Genomic DNA, 15,000 nt, shown 5'->3' with positions numbered 1-15,000 from the left:
TTTCTCTCACAGGAAATTGTGTCTGAAATACGAAATGAAAATACTGCTTTTGCTACAACTTGGGGGAAATTGTTGGCTTGGTTGAAGACCTTGAGTGGGATGACTTTGGTGTTCCTTGGAACTCTCTGTCTTCTATGGAACTAAACCTTCAAGTTGATGAACTGGATTCAAACCTCTTATCTATTGAGGTAAGATTTTTTATTTTCCTATTTTCAAACTTTGATTGAAGCATACTCATTTAATAATTAAATAACTTAATTAATACATTATTATTTTCTCTCACAGGAAATTGTGTCTGAAATACGAAATGAAAATACTGCTTTTGCTACAACTTGGGGCGAAATTGTTGGCTTGGTTGAAGACCTTATGAGCGACCAAGACCCACAGAACGAGTTCGTCCTTGATGACCCAACCAAAGAGTTATACCTTGGAGACCAGCAAAATCCTGAAAAAGAGTTTTACAGCAATAGTACTCATTGTGAGTTATCAAGACAATACCCACTGAACAAGTTATACCTTGATGAGCCAGAATACAAGTTTTACCTTGGAGACTCACAAATTTTGAAAAAATCAGTAAATGAGTTCTGCCTTGATGGTTTAAATAACTACCTTGGAGACTCAGGAAAAGGGTTCTGCCAAGATGGTTCTAAATATGGGGCCTACCTTGGAGACTCACAAATTTTGAAAAAATCAGTAAATGAGTTCTGCCTTGATGGTTTAAATAACTACCTTGGAGACTCAGGAAAAGGGTTCTGCCAAGATGGTTCTAAATATGGGGCCTACCTTGGAGACTCACAAATTTTGAAAAAATCAGTAAATGAGTTCTGCCTTGATGGTTTAAATAACTACCTTGGAGACTCAGGAAAAGGGTTCTGCCAAGATGGTTCTAAATATGGGGCCTACCTTGGAGACTCACAAATTTTGAAAAAATCAGTAAATGAGTTCTGCCTTGATGGTTTAAATAACTACCTTGGAGACTCAGGAAAAGGGTTCTGCCAAGATGGTTCTAAATATGGGGCCTACCTTGGAGACTCACAAATTTTGAAAAAATCAGTAAATGAGTTCTGCCTTGATGGTTTAAATAACTACCTTGGAGACTCAGGAAAAGGGTTCTGCCAAGATGGTTCTAAATATAGGTCCTACCTTGGAGACTCACAAATTTTGAAAAAATCAGTAAATGAGTTATCCTTAAGAGACTTTGTAAGTTGGTTTTACTTTGAATACTTGAAATGTGGGTTCTGGATTGATAACTCACAATGTGATACATATCTTGGAAACTCAACGGGAATGTGGTTATACCTTGAAGACTTGGAAAGTTGGGTTTATGTTGGACACTTGAAACTTTTTTGGGGGCTTTTATTTATTTATTTATTTATTTATTTATTATTATTATTATTTTATTTATTTATATTTTGGAGACTTTTGGAGTTGCTATCACTCTTTGGGATCTAAACCTATCGATGTAGTTCTTTGTCGGATGGTGCTTGATGGGAGCAAGATCAAGAAAGTTCTGGGAAGAAAGTGCAGGCTTACTCCCCCTTTTTACGTCATCAAACCTGAAAGCCTTAAAAGACAGAATTGGAAGAAGAGAAAAAAAACGTAAAATATATATATATATATATATATATATATATATATATATATATATATATATATATATATATATATATATATATATATATATATATATATATATATATATATATATATATAGGTGGAAATCTCATTTTGAAAAAGACTGTGTTGGGTGAGGATTGAGTTGGGGTTGAGATTTTGAATGTGAGGGTTGGGGTTGAGATTTTGAATGTGAGGGTTGGGACACACACACACATACACACCAACAAACAAAGTTAAGCCTTGACTATTCAGTTGAGGATTCTGTGTTTGGGGTTCACAGATCTAAGAACGTCCCCCTTGACACACATTATATACTGTTATACACCTCAGACTTGGCCCTCGAGTGTCCACAACGGTGTATAGTAGGAGGGAGTGAAGCGCCAACCTATTGCTCCCATTGCACACACACACACACACACACACAAACAAAAGTTAAGCCTTGACTATTCAGTTGAGGATTCTGTGTTTGGGGTTCACAGATGTAAGAACGTCCACCCCTTGACACACATTATATACTGTTATACACCTCGGACTTGACCCTCGAGTGTCCACAAAGGTGTATTATCTGCTTAGTTTTGTCTTTTGTAATTCCTGTGAATAAAATGAACCTAAAATCTCTTCCCCTTCCAAATCATATATTTTATAAGTCCAAGGAACTGTATCTATTACATCAACAATTTTAAAAAGTTCTTTCGTCCATCGTTCAGTAAAACCCTTTTCAAAATGAGATTTCCACCTATATATTCTTACGATATCACCAACTTTGAACTTAGGTTTTCTGACATTAATCTCTTTTTCATATTTTAATTTTGTAAATGTTTCTGATGGCTTCATATTCGTTGACGTGTGAATCGTGTCATTATACTTATCCACAATATCCTGAATAAAAGATAACCATTGTTGTGAACCGAGTTGTGTGAATTTTTTATATAGTCTCTCTTTTAAGGTACGATTAAAACGTTCAACAACAACTGCCTTCCCTTCATTAAAGGTACTGTATAATGTAATACTGTTAATTTTTAGAAAATTCATAAATGTCTTGTTATATAACTCTCTCCCCTCATCTGTCCACAATTTTTTAGGTTTTCTCTTACTTTTATTAAATATCTGTTGAAACGCTAACATATGAGTATTACCTGCTTTGTTTTTAAAGGGACAGCCGACGCATATCTACTCCTCAAATCAATAACGGTTAAAGCATACTTGTACCCCTTATCATTATTGAGTTCAATCAAATCAGCAGACCAGATATAATCAACTTCCTTGGAATAAACTTTCCTTCTCTGAAACTTTGTGAATATTGGTTTATGTAATTCATCAGCTAATTGCTCTTCAGTCTTAATGGCATCATTAGAGCCTATAAGTTTTTGAATTTCCAAGTCCAAGTTTCAATTTAGCACTAATCATCTTCTTCACGATGAACCTATCAACTTTTTCTCTCAAGGTTGGATTTTGTATCAGAGACAAATTATATAACATTTCTCTATCGGCTTCATGCTTTTCTTCCAACGTTGTGGTATTCCCATAATCAATATCGTGTCTCATGCACACTTCATCAACTCTATTGATTGGTTTACTCCAGGATTTAGGATTGTCTGCCTCATCTAATCTTTTATCCAAGTTTGTGCCTGGACCACAGAAAGAATACCCTGGAAGATGTAATTCCCCTGGTATTCCAGTAGTTGTAAATTTACTTCCTGATAAAAACTTTTGTATATCTCCTCCGAGTTTGTGTTTGGAGATAAATTGATTTTTTTGAACCACACACCGAACATATACCTTTTTGTATAACCCTGTTATTTTTACTTTTAATATATGAAATATTTTTAGTATTAGTTTTCTTTTTACATTTGAGACAATAACTCATTTATTTATGAGAAAAATTTCTGCAGAGTGCAAAAACCTTTTTAGTTTCCAACATGCACATTTGAATCTTAATTTTTAAAACATAAAGAATCCTTAGAAATGCCTTCACTCTCTCCTCCATTTATTTAAGAAAAAACTTGAATTAAAATGAATAGCTTGACAATGCTAATAGTTTTGTTGAAAGTATTGCAAATAGACTTTTTAATTCTTTGTATTCCTCCCTGGTGAGATAAGTTAATTTCTTTAATACCTCTATTCTTTTTTGAATCTCACTGGTTTCCATATTTTGATATTTATTCATTCTCTCTCTTTCCTCCCTCTCTCTCTTCTCTCTTTCCTCCTTCTCTCTCTCCTCCTCCTTTTCCTCCTCTTCCCTCTCTTCTTCAACTCCTTCCTCATCCCTTACTATACTTGAATCGTTTACACCCCATAGAATATTATACATATATTCATCAGGATTTCTTGTTATTCCTGTATCCAAAATAATTTTTTTACAACAGGAAACCAATAAAATTTCTTTTGAATTTCTAAAAGAGCCTTACCTTTTCTTAACCTTATAATTTTTTCATTATTTAACATTCTAATTAAATCTAAAGTTGTCGGTTTATCAACATCAGCATAATGCCAATCTTTTATTGAAAATACCTCATTCTTATGTTGTAGAACATATTTATTAAAATACCGAATACCCTTTTCTTGAAGGTATGCTTGAACACAGAAATGATAATTTTCTTGAAGCCTTCTTGCTGTCATTTATGTATTAGAAATATATGTTAGAATAATATTATGGCACGAAACACCTCCCCATCTTCCCATAGTTAAATCATTTTGTATTTCCTTACTTATTATATATAATCCTGTTTTTTCTGTTTTCATGAGATAAACAAGGGCAAAACCATTATTATATTTACCCTTATTAAATTCTTTTATTTGTTGTTTACTAATCGTGGCTCCACAAAACTCATTCTCGATACCAAGTGGATAATATTCTTCCTTACGAGACTGATTTAATTGTTCCAGGTCTTCGAGGTTAATTTTAAATGACCAATTATACCCTAAATCATTCATATCATACCCCCATTGTTCTATTCTCATACAAACGATACGCCCTTCTTTATAAAAATTTATTTTAATTCGAACTGTGAATTCTGTATGACCTGGAGATAATATCAACACTTCTGTATCTTTAGAATACACAGCCGTTTTATTTAAGTATATATATTGTGATAAATCGCTTAATCTCACCAAGTCATTCGCGTCAGTCGGGCTTGGATAATTTTTTAATTTATAAGCATTTTTCATGTTAATATTTTTGTTTATATTATATTTATGTCGTTCAGCCTGTGCCTTTGTGTAATAATTTGATAAATCAATATCCAGTTCTTGAGATACACCAAAGATAGAACCATCTTTACCAACATAAGTCATTTATATTAGATTAAAAATAATATCATAAAATTTTTTATTTTTGTTGAGTTGAAATAACACATATAGACATAATTGACCACAACACTTGGAATTTAATTCTTGGACTTGAAATGTTTGATAAACACCATTCTGTAAGAATTTTATGACTTCAACAGGTGGTGGAAGACCAAAACTATCAAAATAATATTTGTCTTGACTATTAAAAATACAAACCCAATGAGAACCGTTCCCATCATTATCTTCTAAGTTCATAATAATATTCTTTGTATGTTTCGACACATTTGTTAATTCATCTCTCATACAAATAACCACATTATGAATTTTTAATTTCTTACAATATTTGGCAAGTTGTAAATTTGATGTTGTATTCTTTCCAAATTCTTTCAACCACTCATCAATGCTCATTTATTTATTAGAAAGATATAATCCATTACCTCTTTTCGTTAATTTTACACCTGCTTGTGCTATAGAAGAAAGCATATCTCCAACTAACAATCTCGCTTTATCAGGCAGACCTTCAAGTTTTTCAGCAAAATCTACAATTACACCACTTCCACTAATTTGTTTCTCCAACTCTTTGTTATGTCTTTCCAATTCTTTTTGAGCCTGGAGTTGAGCCTTCCTTTCGTTGGCAGTTTTGACCGCTGTTGAAATACCACCCGTCAATGCTCCAACCGCACTTAAACCAGCAAATAAAGGAATTAGAAATGGGAGAAATCCTCCACTCGTCTCTCTTATTGAATATTTTTTCAACATTGGTTTTGTCATTTTAATTTTAAGTGAGCCAGTGTCATTCAAGATTTTAACCTGTTCTCTTGTGAGCAAAACATCAATTCTTACTGCTCCTTTTCTCTGAATTGTATTAACGTTAATCGTACAAGGCTTTTGATTTTGAACACAAGATGATAGTTTATGAAGATTGATTTGATTAACATATACCCCAGTTGGTACTTTGCCACTCATTTATTTAACAAAAAATTATGTGAGACTAATCATCACACCATTATCTGTATTAATCTGCAATTCTGTTTCTTCCAAAAGCAAACAATATGTATCAACTTCTTCACTCTCTCCTCTTTCAATGTATAGGGAAGTATCCACTCGATTAGACTTTATAGTTTCTTTTTGAGCGCTCAGGTCAAACGTATAGATTGTATACAAACTTTTAAATGCTGTCATATCCAAAATAGGTTCTTTATTTCCATTACTTTCACACACCTTTTGGTAAGATTTGTATGCTTCAGCAAAATCATTTTTTTCCCAATTAATTTCCAATCTATCTCGTGGATAAAATGTTCCATCTAGAGAAACGCGAAGTTGTTTCACCTTAGCATTATCACTCAATGCATTATTCTTATCAGTCGCAGTATCACCATCTGGCTTTTTAAAAATCATCCACAGATATCGTGGCTTTCCTTCCAGAACACCCAAATTCCACGTGTAAGTAGTTTGATTGAGTTTAACGTGTTGACATCTTCTTTTGAGGTATGATACACTGAGTGGTTTTTTTTGAGTTAAGTCTTCGATTCAACATCTCTTCTGTTTTAAGATTAGGAGTATATTCACTGATATACCAACTCATCTCCTCAATTACAAATTTATTCTGATCACCAAAAGCATTACCAACACCAAAAAGCAATCTATTTTCATTATCATTCCTTTGTAGTTGAAATCTAATTTTAAGACCATACAGAACTTTATCATAATCACAAAATCCAAATATACCTTTAAGAGGAACTGCCACAGTAAAACTATTTTCTGCTTTTGTATCATCATTATACATTCCTTTCCTTTGAATATATCCAGGGTCTGTGTTTGTTCCCGTTGACATATCAGGAATAAAACCTTCGACAGACCCCTTTCCCATTCTATCACTGAATGTATAGAGTGTAAATTTCATCATTTCAGATACAGCAGAGACATAATCAACCGCTTCAACTTCTTGTGTTCCAATATACAATCGCACACTATCAAACATTTTCCAGAAGAAATCATTTACAAGTGTAGCGTTTGTGTTATTCCCAGCCTTAGTGAATTTAAATTTACACAACAAGAAACTTTCGGAGAGATTCAAATAGGTTTGTTGATTATTTATTTCAAAACTTTTTGTACCATTTGTATTCCAGTCTGTTCCAGTTATTGCATTTACCTTGAAGTAATCTTCTTTTTTAGTGGAGTTTGAGATAATAATAGTATCATCCAAATCATAGATACTATCAATTGCTTCCATACTTGTATTTATTTAGAAAAAAGATGTTAAAACTTTTGTAAGCCTGATACAAGTATTTGAATTATTTTCTGTCGTTTTTGGGGGGCAACTGAGTTTTACCTTTCTTAATTTCTTTTATTGCTTGTAATTTATGAGATTCTTTCTGAGCATCTTTTATACTCTTTACAGCACCTGCTACATTTCCCACAGCAGAAGCAGTTGAACCAATTAGGTCTTTATGTTTAAGAATAGTTGAACCAATACCCATGAGAGTATCAATTATCCCATCTCCTCTAAATTGATGTCCAACACCCCTTTGTCTCTTAGGTTTATAGTATCCTCTACCAAGATACATACCTTCACCCTTGTAGTACGGGGAAAGGAACATCCCATCCCCTGTAATTATTTTATATTTTCCCAACTCGTGCTTCCTCACAATAACCATCGTATTTATTTATTGAAAAACTTCACGTAGGTGAATTCTGATGGATATAACTTCTCCATTAAAAGAAATCACTAGATTATCTTGGTCGGTTATCCTAAAATTTACTCTGTGTATGGTTTTTCCTGACACAGGTAGATAAACCAAATTTTTAGGCTCCATATTGAATTTATAACCAATTGGGGTTGAGTATGCGCTGAATGAAAATATTGTATTTGTTTTTAATCCATCATTATAAGCACCATCAATCAAATCACAGTGAATTAACACCGAATTTATTCCTGAGGATATTTGAATGACATTATCACTGTAAAACGTCCCATTAGTTTCAATCTTTTTGAGGAGAAACCTAATAACTCTCTAAATGAATTATCAATTGTGAAATCAACCTTGTAGTTATTTTTAACTTTAATCGTTGATTTTGAAGTATGTTTTTGAATGTTTATAACAATATTTTTTGGTTCATCACCCTGTTCTTTCATAAGACGAGCAATTTCGGAAGATATTTGAGAAATCTCGTATGCTCCGGGTGAGACTGTTATCATTTTGTATCCACTTCCCGGATTATAACTAAACTTGTCATTTTTCTCGGTTATATTAAATAAGGTATTATAAGTCTCCATGGACAATAAAGATGCCTCATATTCTTTTGTTGTGTCAAGTTGTAGTGGGTATGGGAATGAAGATGTGTGGTCGCTTGTTGTGAAATTAAAACTCAGGATTGTGCTTCTCATCTTATTTAATATGAGATAAAATGTCTTTATATTGAGATTTATTAATTATTTTCATGTTCATCAACTGGTCTAAAATGGCTGATGCTTCATTAAAACAATTGTTATTTCCAGCCTTCTTACTGCCGAACAACAATAACAGTCTATTAACTAATTGCGATGGGTCATTTGGAAGAAAACTAATACCTGAACCAAGGATACTTAAAACCTGAATAATGTGTTTCTCCTTCTCATTCTTCCTACTTTTACCAGAAAGAATAACCTTATAATTTAGAGTGTTCAGCAAATCAATATAAACTCTATCATCATTATTTTCCATATCTAATGGTTTATCAATATACTTTGATTCATCCCTCACAGTTGAACCTTGTCTTCCATCTTTTGTGAGAAGAAACATTAATCTCGGAGTTAGTTTAACAGGGGGTTGAGCAGAACTTAAGAACCTTAATTCATCATTAAATATCAATACCTTTTCTTGAACAAGATGAAATATTGCTGGTTGTTCTGTTGGAATGAGTCCTGCTTTGGTTTTTGAATCCGCTGAATATTCATTGTTTTGAACAGCATTCACAATATAATCAGGGGGTTGATTAATCTCTTCCAGTTGTTGAAATAAACCTTCATCATGTTCTAATTCTCCAATATGCTCTAATTCTTCCTCCGTCATTTGACTGAAATCTTTTAACATTTGAAGCTTTCTAGGAGTATATTCTACTGTGGGAACTGTGGAAACATCTTTCATTTTTCTTGGGAAGTTTTTAAAAGTGGCTTACACAATTTCTCTCGTTTACTTTCAAATGCTTCTTCGCCCGTTAGTTTCTGTCTGCGTTTCTTCTTTATGTCTTCCTGTTGTTTTACAACTTTTGAAACCAACTCTTGATGTTCCTTAAATCTTCTTGCTCTTTCTTTTGTATCCATTTATTTATTGTAAAATATCATTTAATGAATTGTAAAGATCAACAGGGAAATTTTCCTTTTCTTCATCATTCAAGTAGATGTGTTCAAATAAATCCTTTTCTTTAAATATTTCATCAAATTCTTTATTAACATTAATGCGAGTTGTAATTTCTTCTTCACTAATCCTTGCATCTCTGCTTTTCATACGTTTGTGTTGAGTTTCTTCATCAACATCAAAACCGAATGATAAAATCTTCACTCCGCTCAGATATTTAATAATTTGTCTCGTTCCTTCTGGATTAGTTTCTAATATCCCAACACCACCAGATTTTAGTTTCTTTAACTCACTCTTACAATGTGAATATTTTGTTGTACCAAGAGAAACCTCCTCAAATATTTGTCCTTCATTCCTCAATCGCATATGTTCCTCCACTGAAATATAGTGATAATCTTCACCTTTTACTTCTCCAGGTCTTATTGCTCTAGTTGTTGTTGATACAATGCGTATCACGGGGTGTTTTTTAAGTAAATTTACAATATTCTCATTTGTACTACACAAGAACCTTGATTTATGAAAGTTTTTTCCAGAAGCAGATTTACCCACAAGATTTATAATAATAGTTGTCATTTATATATGTAATTGTTTATAAAACAAAAAATATATCCCTTAATATCTCATCTTGTTTCACAACAATATATTTATATTTTTCAGTCGTGTGCTTCATATAATCCTCAAATTTCTTTTTACTACATAATGTAGAACAATTATCTCTCCAAAAATTATTGATATCTATTGAATTTAACTTGAATAAAATAAAAGTATTAGCATTGTTTCTGATGGAACGACGAGGAAGTTGAAAGTACGATTGACTAAGATAAATACAATTACAAGAAGAATGTCTCCCTCTTGTGTAGTAGCTGTCCATTACCGTTTGGTTTCTCTCATTAACACAATCATCAAAGATAACGAGGTTCTTTTTTGATTTATCCAAATCTTGGGGAGACGGTATATCATCCGTATTATCACTAAGAATACAAGTTATAAGATTTGATTTCTTTTTACATCTCTGTGTATCACAAAATAGTTGAATTATATCTTCAATGTTATAATCATTTAGGTTTTTTGACTTTTAAATAAACCTATTTTATTTTCTTTTTGAAGACCACCATTAAAACCTTGTGAGAGTAGTTGATACTCTGGTTGAAAACTCGACTTTGTGAAAATTATTAAATTATCATAATCTAAAAAGTTGGGAGTGAGGAGCATTTTTAAAAGTAAGCAGGTTTTTCCACATCCACTTGAACCAACTATGAGACATCTTATTGAATTTGGGAGATTTTTATGGTTGTTAAATTTTATCTTATTTTCCCAAATAGGTAAAAAATCATTCATTTATATATTTGAAAAACAGATTATTTAATTTATTATTGGCTTTTTTAGAAACTCTATATTTTATCCTAAGTTCAGGTTTAATTTCAAGATAATCCATTATTTTATTTATACAATATCTTGTGTTGATATTTCCCTGAAAATTACATCCATGAATAATATACAACAACAATCCTTTGAACATTTCTCTTTTTCCGTTCAGTTTCTTCCCTTGTAAGGAAAGGTGTGTTATCATCCTCATACTTTACATTCATTTCTCTAATCAATCTTGTAAAGTAATTCATTTTTGGTGTAAATCTAAAAGAATTATTTTCCTTTTTATATTTTTTATTATCATTAATTAGAAGATAATCACAGAATATACATTGTTTATAGGCTTTTGACTCTGTGTTTAATCCCTGTCTTTCACACGCAGGACAATTCTCAAATTTGTCATATGGAGAATCAGGAAAGTCTAGCATATTTATAAAGTAAAACTTTACTTAAACTGAAATTCATCTATACTTTCAGTTGTATATTACCATCGATATCGATATACTTTTTTTCATTATCAGATTCAACGACAACATTTTTTATATTAAAGGTAATTTTAAAATTATCGTTAACTACTATTGAACGAAATGTCATTTCACCTGATATATTAACATCCTTTATTTCATCAGGATTTACATCTTTAGGGTTGTTGAAAAAAATACAAATTTCTCCTTGCATATTACAGATGGTCTTATCTTTTCTTTCTAAAGCTTCATCCATAAGGTTTTTGTTCTTTGATACTTTTTCTTGTTTCATTGCTTTTTCTAGTTTTGAATATATTACTAGAAGGAGAGGAGAAACTTTTGTTAGAGATACTTTAATTGATGTTCTACCAGGTATACTAAAAGCCCTTCCACTGAAGGAAATTGAAGAACTCATATTATTTACCATAATAGTTTTTATCCAATAGTTGTTATATTTATCTTTGTTCAATTTTACATCCTTGACATATTTCTCAGTATCTTTAACAGATGAAGAGATTGATTGAAACTTGTCTTTTGTGTCTTGAAACATTGTATTTATTAAGTGAAAAAGTTGGAGGATAAAATGTTTTTAAGCACAGATTCACCTATAAATTAAACGAAATTTTCATCAAGAAAATTTTAGTTTAAGCAAAGTTTTATTCTATAAATATGGTGAATACAACGTACTGCGATGTTTGTAATCACGAATATAAACATTATAGAAAACACCTCCGAACCAACAAACACACATTTAATCTGTTTCATAAAATATCTCCTCTTGAGTTGGAAAGAAAACATTGTGATATCTGTTCAAAGGATGTTTTGAAGAGTAGTTATAATAAACATCTTCAATCACAAAAACACAAGAAAAATGAGTTTAAAGTAAAGGGAGACTATTATATTGAAAACACTGATGGGGCATTTAAAGGGCATATAAAAATAAGGATTTTTCAATTTGGAGAACCCGGTCCATCATCAATAGCTGAATCAATTGAAATAGTGAAACCCGATGTTGAAAAAATTTATTAAAAAGACATTAAAAGAAATGAAAACTTTAAAGTTTTATATGGGAGTGAAAATGAATATGAAAAGACAAGATGAAGAACAAACTCCTTATATGAGAACAGATCTTCATTTTATAACATCATTTCAAGATTTTTTGAATAGTGGGGTTTATGAAGAACTATCAAGACAAGAGGAGGATGTTGATAATACAGTGGTAGGAAGTGGATTCAATATTAAAAAAATCATCTTTTTAGATATACACATTCTAAAAATCAAACCCTCTTAAAGCTTCTTCTTATATTGAATTACCAAAAGAAATAAAACTAAAGAAGGCAGTTGTTAATATTAAGAACAATGATAATAAATGTTTTCTCTGGTCTGTTCTTGCTCACTTACATCCACCAAAATGTAATTCAGAAAGAGTAAAACAATATATGAAATATGAGAATACCTTGGACATTAAAGATTTTAAATTCCCAATGCCATTAACAGATATTCCTAAATTTGAGAAAAAGAATAATCTTTCTATTAATGTATATGGATTAACGGATACAAACAAAGTTCAAATATTAAAAATTTCAAACAACTATAAAAATGAAGAAACACACATTGACCTTTTATATTTTAGTGTTGGAAAGAATTCACATTACACATACATCAATAATTTATCAAGATTAATCTCTTCTCAGGTATTCAGAACAGCAAACAAAATATATCCTTGTAAGCGATGTCTTAATTCATTTCATACAAAAGAACGATTAGAACAACATTCAAAATATTGTAGTAATCATAAATCAGCTGTAATTACAATGTCTAAACCTGGTGAAAAGATTTATTTTGAAGATTATAATAAATCTATCATGCACCCATTTGTGATATACGCTGATTTTGAATGTATCCTTAAAAAGATAAATACTGCTTCTCCTAATCCAAAAGAACCATATACAAATAAATATCAAAAACATATTCCTTGTGGTTTCTGTTATTATATCAAATCATCTGTTGGAGAAAAGTATAACAAACTTGAACATTATCGTGGAAAAAATGCTTCACAAGAGTTTGTAAAACGATTAGAAAAGGATTGTATAAGACTCACTAAATTAATGAAAGAAACAAATGAACCGATGAAATTAACCAAAGAAGAAAAATTAGAATTTAGAATGAACAATATCTGTCATATTTGTGAGGGGGAAATTAAGGAGTCTAAAGTTAGAGACCATTGTCATCTTACTGGTAAATATAGAGGTCCCGCTCATTCCTGTTGTAATCTTAATTATAAATTACCTTCTTTTATTCCAGTCTTTCTTCACAACAGCGCCAACTATGATACACATCTATTTATAAATGAACTTTCAAAAACACCAGGGAATATTTCTGCTATAACAAACACAAGTCAAAAGTATATTTCATTTTCAAAAATGATATTCACAAAACCTTTAACTCGTATTAGGTTTTTAGATTCTTACAAGTTTATGGGAACACCACTAGCCTACCTCGCATCAAATCTAAGCTCCACGGACTCTTTTCCAAATCTTAATTCATTCTTTCCAAAAGAGGAAATTCTCACTCAAGAGGAAATTCAGATTAAAGAGAGAATTCAAAGTAAAGAGGAAACTCTAATTAATGAAGAAATTCTAACTGAAGATGAAATTCTAATTATAAAGAAAATTCGAACTAAAGAGGAAATTCAGATTAAAGATGAAATTCTGATTAAAGAAGGAATTCTTACGAGAGAGGAAATTCAAACAAGGAATGAAATTCAAAGTAAAGAGAAAATTCTTACAAGTAAGGGAATTTATCCTTATGATTATATGGATTCATTTATGAGATTTAAAGAAACACAACTTCCTTCAAAAGAAAGTTTCTATAATAACCTTTATGAAGAAGAGATAAGTGATAAGGAATATAAACACGCACAAGAAATATGGAAAATATTTAAGATAAAGAACCTTGGAGAATATCATGATTTATATCTAAAAACAGATGTTTTATTGTTAGCTGATGTGTTTGAGGCTTTTAGAACACTCTGTCATAATAAAAATTGTAATGGATTAGACCCTGCCCACTATTTCACAGCTCCTGGTTTAGCTTGGAGTGCAATGTTGAAAATGACAAAACAAGATATAGATTTAATCAGTGATGTTGATATGCTTTTGATGATTGAGAAGTCTAAGAGAGGTGGAATATCACAAGTATGTTCAAAAAGATATGCGAAAGCAAATAATAAATATCTCCCAAATTATGATAGTGAAAAAGATAGTAATTATTTGATGTATTTTGATGCTAATAATTTGTATGGATGGGCAATGTCTCAATCTCTACCTTATGGTAAATTAGAGTGGGTGGAAGAAAAGGATTATGAAAAGGCTTTGATGAATATTGTTATTTCTTCTCAAGAGGAATTGAATGACGAAGAAGAAGGTTATTATTTTGAAGTTGATTTGAGGTACCCGAGTGATCTTCATAATAAGCATAAAGATCTTCCTTTTGCATGTGAGAAAGAAACTCCAAAGAAAGAATGGTTAAGTGATTATCATAAAAGTTTTAATATTAAAGGTAAATCAACAGAAAAGTTATTAACAACATTCTATGATAAAGAGGGATATGTTTTGCATCAGAGAAGCTTAAAACAGTTTTTGAGAGAAGGATTGAGAGTAGCTAAAATTCATAGAGTTTTAAAATTTAAACAAAGTCCTTGGGTGAAAAAGTATATTCAATTCAATACAGATATGAGAGCAAATACAAAAGTAAAATTTGAAGGGGACTTTTATAAATTAATGAATAATGCTGTATTTGGAAAGACTATGGAAAATGTTAGAAACAGGCAAAACATTAGATTCGCAACATCTTGGAAAGAAGCTTCGAGATTGATAAATAAACCAAGTTTTGAGAGAGAAGAGGTTTTTTCAGAGAACTTT

At 31.2% G+C, this 15,000-nt stretch overlaps 1 protein-coding gene and 1 long non-coding RNA gene across 10 annotated transcripts in view; one reads left to right on the top strand and one right to left on the bottom strand.

Moving 5' to 3' along the window:
- Window positions 1-1,623, top strand: part of LOC147031268 (uncharacterized) — a 2,218-nt gene extending 595 nt beyond the window's left edge. Inside the window, exons 2-3 of the long non-coding RNA XR_015052611.1 lie at window positions 13-188; window positions 286-1,623. This is a non-coding gene — a long non-coding RNA (uncharacterized LOC147031268). The remainder of the gene's footprint in view (window positions 1-12; window positions 189-285) is intronic.
- The window catches only part of LOC147031265 (neuroligin-3-like), a 374,881-nt gene that overhangs the window by 212,034 nt on the left and 147,847 nt on the right, over window positions 1-15,000 (bottom strand). The gene's annotated exons all lie outside the window — the stretch shown is intronic.

Source organism: Eptatretus burgeri, chromosome 2 (genome assembly GCF_056783735.1).
Source record: "Eptatretus burgeri isolate ZD-2024b chromosome 2, Ebu_testis_v1, whole genome shotgun sequence".
Taxonomy (NCBI): Eukaryota; Metazoa; Chordata; class Myxini; order Myxiniformes; family Myxinidae; genus Eptatretus; species Eptatretus burgeri.
This window is presented reverse-complemented; position numbering and strand designations above follow the sequence as displayed.